Consider the following 8,327-nt stretch of genomic DNA (forward strand, 5'->3'; position numbering starts at 1 on the left):
TGGTAGATAAACACATCATCCATCATGATGGTTCTCTTCTCTTGCACATAACCATTAGAAGCACAAGTGCATGAATAATAAGATGCAACAATGGCTATATTCATGACACTAGGTATATGGTGCAAAGAGGTAAGACAAGCATGCTTCACAAGAAATATGTCAAAATCTCCAAATATATGCGAGAATGCTATGGGGGCAAACTCATTATCAAGACTAAAGGCATAGTTGCACTCAATACATGGCAAATCATCTAGCATGAGAGAGGCAACATATGGAGAGATATGACAAGAAGCAATAACAATCATGTGCAAAACATGTAGATGGTTGTCATCAACCGCATGAAATGAGCAAGTATGGATCATCGGTGATGCAACATAAGCAAGCATAGTAATCAAGTCGTGCAAGCTAGTAGTGCGAAGATGCAACATACTAGAGGAAATCATGGCAATCATGTCATGTGAGCAAATAATAGGCATAGACAATGCACATGACATATCGCAAGCACGAACACAAAGCAAGATCATAGTATCATCATAGGCATTGGGCACAAAGCAAACATGGCAATAACAAGTGATATCTCCACCAAGCTTGGAAATACACATACAAGTAGTAGAATCAATCATCATGTGTAATGCAAAGCATGGGTCACAAATGCATGTCAAAGGCATAGGAATGAGCATATCATGCAAAGTGAACTTGGCAAGATGGGCATATAATATGTAATGGACAATAACCCATAGCCAAGTGAGAGCCATGTAGAATAAATGCGTGAAGAGAGCGGTGGTAAAGACAATTCGTGGGATCCCAAATCATCGTTGCTCTCTAGAGCTCGTTTTGTCAACTCGTGGGATTGCGAGGTTGACAAGTATTCATGGGTACCTACACAAAAGAGACACAAACCAAAGAAATTGTGCGCGTGGTAAATGTACACATCATCCATCATGATGTGTATGTGCATGTGTGAGTTAGCACAAGATAAGTATCGCTCAAAGAAATTTGATGCATGGTATAAGAACATGTCATCCATCATGAAAGAATAGTTATTATGTATGACACGATGGGGATGCAAATTGAGCATACAATTATATGGCACATCAATAGCATGTTTATTCATGGGGAGCATATTGTGCACATAAGTATTGGGATCATGCAATGAATAGGATGGATCAAAATCTCCTAACATGTATGAGGAAACTATGGGGGTCTCCTCATGAGCAATAATGGAAACATCATATGGAGAAAATGGACAACATCCAAAACAACGCATATCCGAAGCTAGTTGGTCATGGCATGGCATATGAGATAAATGATGCAAAGGGAGCATATCAATATCATGACAAGAAAAACAAATGCCAATAACCATGGGCTTGTCATCTATGCCATAAGTGCAAATTGGGTTTATCTTGATGGCATATGCATAGTCACTACAAAGAGATTGCAAATATGACATATGATTGATCTCATACATGGCGTATGACAAGTCAAGCGGATTGTCAAACATGATGTGACCGAAAGAATTGTCACAAGAAATCCTATGTAACATGGCATCACAACTAATAGACTCCACATGAGAATCATCATATTCATCATAAATGGGCAAGAAATCATCACATGAGGAAGTCGCACTAGCATGAAGCATGATAATAGGTTGATCAACATCATGCAAGGAATCAATGTCAAGAATGTCCACTAGTGGGACTAGAGCATCACCTTCACCTTTGTTACCTATGTCATTCCACTCATGTAGTGTAGGTGAGGTGGGAAAGACCAAATGGTGGTCATCTTCATCTTGATGGAACCATGTGGGGGTGCATCATATTCCACCATGGCCATCGTCTTGTCCAAAGGAAGGACGTAGTCGTCGCGAATCGGCACGTCATCATATATGGGACCTAGCACCAAATGAGAAGACACAATAGAGGTAGAGGTTAAGTCGTTAGAAATCAAAGTGGCCTCACATGCCCTATCAACTATCACACTCTCTCTATGTGGTGGTTCACTCACTCCCTCAATGTAGTTGCACTCAATCTCACGTATGGTGGAGTCACTCATCTCACTCAAGTGGTGGGGGTTGTGGCTCTCCTCACATGGGAATTGTGTAAACACATCATATATGGGGATAGTGGTGAACTCGCTCTCACTCTCAATATGGTGGCTAAAGTCACTCAAGTCATCATACGTCGCCATGGTCGAGGTGAAATACTCAACCATCTCATCGCCGTCACCATGGATGAAGGCCGAAGATGGCACATCAATACTCTCCTCCATGACCGAAGGGAAAATCCCATGCTCGATCATCTCGTCACCATCGCCGTGGATGAAGGCCGAAGATGGCACATCATCACTCTCGCCTCCTAAGATGGAAGCATCATCCTTGCTCGCCACCATGCCGCTCGCCTCCAAAGCTTGGTCCTTGAGGGTCTCCGTAGTCGTACTCGTCGCCGCACCGTCTTGAAAAAGAGTCATGGAGGACTCGGCATCATCAATGCCACAAAGAGGGATGGCGGTGAATTCGAACTTGGGAGCATCGTCTTGGAGCTCATCGGGCTTGGACATCTTGGTGGTACTATCCTCATGCTCTCCTTCTTGGAGCTTGGTCTTCGAGAAGTGTGCTTGGGGTGGAGAAGCCTTGGCCTTCATGAGTTCTTGTTCCGCCTTGAGAGCACCAATGTAGTTGTTGTCGAGGGACTTGTAGTTCTCGAGGAAGATTTTCTTGGAGATGTCATTGTTCAATCCCATCATGAAGTGGAACTTCATTGACATGGGGTCGTCCATGCCGGCTCGTCGCAAAGCATTCTTCATCTCCGTGAAGTACTCGTCGATGGACTTGGATCCTTGTATGGTGTTCTCCAATTGGCGTCGGAGTTGTTCCGTGTAGGTTGGAGGCACGAACTCTCGCCGCAAAGCTCTCTTCGTCTTGGGCCAACTCATGTCGTGGCTCGCCGAAGGTGTGTGAAGCCACCATGTCGAGGCGTAGTCGTGGAAGTTTCTTGTGGCGCACTTCACTTGATCTTCGGGAGGAACTTGATGTAGCTTGAGGTAGTCGTCCATCAAACGCTCCCACTCGAGATACTCCTCGGGTTCTAGAGTCCCATAGAAAGGAATCTTGTGGTCGTTGTCGAGGTCGTAGTAGCTCGTGGAAGTCGCGGACTTGAGCTTGGGGAGCTTCTCTTGAGCGTAGTCTTGAGGTGCTTGTAGGCGAAGATGCCGTACATCCATAGGCAAAGATGCCTTGAAGTCGCTTGGCGAAGATGCCAAGGGAGATGGTGAAGTCGTTGAGCAGTTGTTGGTGTTGGGCTCTTGACCTTCACATTCTTGTCGGTGTTGGTGTCGATGCGGATGTGATCTTGCCGAAGATGGTAGCTCGGAAGTATTTGCTCTTGAGCGTCTTCTCGAAGATGAGGAAGATCGCTTGTAGGACTTGATGAGGGCTTTGATCTCCTCCATTTGAGCTTTCATCTTGACGTCGCTGAAGTTGTTCGTGGCATCGAACTCGTCGTTGTTGTAGTAGACCAAAGATGAAATGCCTTGCCTATCCATCACATGACTCTAGTAGAGGTGAGTAGGAAATGAGATAAACAATACCAAGTTACCTTTTCCCAAAGTTGAGGATGTATCCCGTTTCACTCAATGTGAGATGAAACAATAGTGGAATTGGTACTGGACTTGTTCACTCACACCTACAAACTAAAGCTTATGGAGTAGCTCGGTGAGGATAGTGGCACAAAAATTTGATGCAAAATGTTAGCAAGAGTCAATAATGTTGAAAGAGATTCGCAAATTCGCAAGTGAAACAAGTAGACCAATAGCAAAGAATGGCACACGAAAACGCACACACGGATAGATAAATGGGGCCGTGCAACCAAGGAATGAGCACAAAATGTGGAGTCCACGAAAAACGCTCGTGTTGGACAACTCAAGAGAGACGCTAGCACGATTGCTCAATAGGCGGATACGACACTTGTGCACAACCTATAAGATGCAAAGATATATCAACTTTCTATCCCAAGTATGCTATTATGTATGGTTCCCGGTGTTTGATCCAAGATGATCGGGTATGACAATCTTATATGCAATGTGGTATGATGCCATGGCACTTGCTTACAAGCTTCTTTTGTTTCTCTCTCTTTTTTTGCTTAAAAGCTTATTTTTTTATATGGCCACAATGTACAAACCAAGATAGCAATTGTGTATATGCAGGAACAATCTTGTGACACAAGGGATGATATGATGATACCAATATGATATGGTATGTATGCATTGGAAGGGATGCTCACTAATGTGCACAAGTAACGTTGCCGGCAATACTCAAATGGCTAGTCTCGATAGGCAAGTGACGCAAAATGGGCTAGGGGTTAACAATGCATTGCAAGGGGAATATACAATGATGTCGTCGAGGTTACCGCCCGTGTCGATGATGAGAGGCGGTGTGGTCGATGTCGACCCGTTCCTAATTAGCCGAAACACCTTAGGAAACGGAAAAACCACAACTCAAAATCTCAAGAACAAAAGCCAAATGGTGGTAGCGGGAATGTGGTGGTGGTTGCGGAAATGCAATGATGGGTTTTGCGAGTAGGCAATGAGGGGGTGGAGGGTTATTGGGTTATGTGAGTCGGAGTTGAAGGTCACCGTCCCTAAGTAGCCGAAACACCTTAGGAGACACAACTCACAACTCAAACAAAATTGGGTTAAGTTGGTGTGGCGGAAGTGTATGGTGGGCAAGCCTATGCGGAAGTGGTGGTGGTGGTTGATGAGGAAGCAACCGTCCCTAAGTAGCCGAAACATCTTAGGAGACTCGAATCACTACTCAAGCAACCGCATATGCAATGGGGATCGAAATGGGTTAGGTTGCGGAAGTCGGTGGTGGTAATGCGGAAGATATGGTGGTGGCCCTAGGCAAAGATTCCAAAATTCAGAAAATATGATGGAGTAAAATTATGTTGGTGGTAGTTTTGTGGGATGGGGGATGTCAATAGCTTCAAAACGAGCTAAAGAAGGTCAAAAACGGAGTTCGGATGAATTAGTTATGGCCGAAACAAGAATTCAGCCGAGTCAGTGTCAGGGTTAGCCGGACATCCGGGAGGAGGTCCGGATGATCCGGGCTTGGTGCGGATGTTCTGGGAGTACTTCCCGATGGTCCGGGTTCGTCAAGGCCGGTTCTGTTGTCTAGGTGTCCGGACGTCCGGGAGAGGGTCCAGCTGATCCGGGAGGTGTCCGGATGATCCGGGAGAAGGTCCGGATGATTCGGGCAGGTCAAACTGCTCGGGATTTCCTCTCGGGGACGAATTTTTGGGCAGAAATGGGGGATTTTCGGGGCAAATTTGAGGAGATTTCGTGGATGGAAGGTGGGGAAACTTTGGGAGATGCTACATCCACTCGAAACCAAGCAAATCCATGGATCAAAATCAACAAAACATCATCAAAACTCACAAATCACAAAAAAATTTGGGGCTATTTTTGGTGGGGATTTTTGAATTTAGGACGAAATCAAGCAAAAGAAGGGTAGAAAAAGAGGGGTAGGGGCTCCAAATTCGTGATCAACCTTGCTCTGACCCAAGATGATGTAGGGTGGAACCCTATACGGCCGATCTTTCACGAAAGGAGCGAATCCCGACGATGAACACGAAGAACACGAGGGGTAAACGAGGGAAAACACAAGAGGAATTATGAGAGAATCACTCAACCAACAAGAATAGATCACACATGCGCTAGATCGATGAACACAAAGGTAAGATACAAGATCCAAATCCAACAAAGGACGATACAAAGGTAACCGGTTCTTCTCCGTGAGGAGGCCTTGATGGGGCCACCCAAGAGGGGGTCTTGAATCCAAGGGATCTTCTCCGTAGAGGGGCCGTGGTCTCTCTCAAGGAGATGATTCGTATGGATGAGCAAAAGCTATCCTCACATATGAGCTACTACTTTGCTAACCCTGGAAAGGAGGTGGAGGAGGTCTATTTATAGTCTAGTGGGCGAAGGGGTAAGTGAGGGGGCGAAAGAGGTACATGGGCCTCGGCCCGAAACGTTGCACGCAAGCAAGGCCCGGATGATCCGAATGGGGGTCCGGATGATCCGGCCGTCGTCTGGATGATCCGGCTTCACACGAGGCCTTCGGGTGTCTTCGGCGTAGATAGCCGGATGATCTGCCCCGGATCATCCGGCTATCTGCGCCGAAGACACCCGAAGGCCTCGTGTGAAGCTGGATCATCCGGACGACGGCCGGATCATCCGGACCCCCATCCGGATCATGCGGGCATTGCCTGCGTGCAACGTTTCGGGCCGAGGCCCATGTACCTGTTTCGCCCCCTCACTTACACCTTCGCCCACTAGACTATAAATAGAATTCCTCCACCTCCTTTCTAGGGTTAGCAAAGTAGTAGCTCATATGTGAGGATAGCTTTTTCTCATCCATACGGATCATCTCCTCGAGAGAGACCGCGGCCCCTCTACGGAGAAGATCCCTTGGATTCAAGACCCCCTCTTGGGTGGCCCCATCAAGACCTCCTCACAGAGAAGAACCGATTACCTTTGTATCGTCCTTTGTTGGATTTGGATCATGTATCTAACCTTTGTGTTCATCGATCTAGTGCATGTGTGATCTATTCTTGTTGGTTGAGTGATTCTCTCGTGATTCCTCTTGTGCTTTCCCTCGTTTACCCCTTGTGTTCTTCGTGTTCATCGTCGGGATTCGCTCCTTTCATGAAAGATCGGCCGTATAGGGTTCCACCCTACATCACACGAGGCGGAACCTTGGTGGAACCAATCTAGGGCTCCGGCAGAGCTGTTCTGCCGGGGAAACTTCCCTCCGGGAGGGGGAAATCATCGCCGTCGTCATCACCAACGCTCCTCTCATCGGGAGAGGCCAATCTCCCTCAACATCTTCACCAGCACCATCTCCTCTCAAACCCTAGTTCATCTCCTGTATCCAATCTTTGTCCCAAAGCCTCAGATTGGTACCTGTGGGTTGCTAGTAGTGTTGATTACTCCTTGTAGTTGATGCTAGTTGGTTTATTTGCTGGAAGATCATATGTTCAGATCCTATATGCATATCAATACCCCTCTGATTATGAACATGAATATGATTTGTGAGTAGTTACGTTTGTTCCTGAGGACATGGGAGAAGTCTTGTTATTAGTAGTCATGTGAATTTGATATTCGTTCGATATTTTGATGAGATGTATGTTGTCTCTCCTCTAGTGGTGTTATGTGAACGTCGACTACATGACACTTCACCATTGTTTGGGCCTAGAGGAAGGCATTGGGAAGTAATAAGTAGATGATGGGTTGCTAGAGTGACAGAAGCTTAAACCCTAGTTTATGCGTTGCTTCGTAAGGGGCTGATTTGGAGCCATATGTTTCATGCTATGGTTAGGTTTACCTTAATACTTCTTTTGTAGTCGCGGATGCTTGCAATAGGAGTTAATCATAAGTGGGATGCTTGTCCAAGTAAGGACAGCACCCAAGCACCGGTCCACCCACATATCAAATTACCAAAGTACCGAACGCGAATCATATGAAAGTGATGAAAACTAGCTTGATGATAATTCCCATGTGTCCTCGGGAGCGCTTTTCTCTATATAAGAGTTTGTCTGGGTTTGTCCTTTGCTACAAAAAGGATTGGGCCACCTTGCTGCACTTTATTTACTTTTGTTACTTGTTACCCGTGATAAATTACCTTATCACAAAACTATCTGTTACCGATAATTTCAGTGCTTGCAGAGAATACCTTGCTGAAAACCGCTTATCATTTCCTTCTGCTCCTCGTTGGGTTCTACACTCTTACTTCTCGAAAGGACTACGATAGATCCCTATACTTGTGGGTCATCACCTCCTCCCTCTCCCTCCTTTATATACATGGGCAGGGCACCCCTTGGGGACACACCAATTGTTCCAAGCCGTGGCGTCTCCCTCCACGGTTTACTCCTCCGATCATATTCACGTAGTGCTTAGGCGAAGCCCTGCGTGAATCACATCACCATCACTGTCACCACGCCATCGTGCTGATGAAACTCTCCCTCGACCCTCTGCTGGATCAAGAGTTCGAGGGACGTCATCGAGTTGAACGTGTGCTGAACTCGGAGGCGTGCCGTACGTTCGGTACTTGATCGGTTGGACCATGAAGACGTTCGACTACATCAACTGCGTTGAACTAACGCTCCCGCTTTCGGTCTACGAGGGTACATGGACACACTCTCCCCCTCTCGTTGCTATGCATCTCTTAGATAAATCTTGCGTGATCGTAGGAAATTTTTTAAATTGCATGCTACGTTTCCCAACAATGGCATCAGAGCCAGGTCTATGCATAGATGATATGCACGAGTAGAACA

Source organism: Triticum aestivum, chromosome 5D, assembly GCF_018294505.1.
Source record: "Triticum aestivum cultivar Chinese Spring chromosome 5D, IWGSC CS RefSeq v2.1, whole genome shotgun sequence".
Classification (NCBI taxonomy): domain Eukaryota; kingdom Viridiplantae; phylum Streptophyta; class Magnoliopsida; order Poales; family Poaceae; genus Triticum; species Triticum aestivum.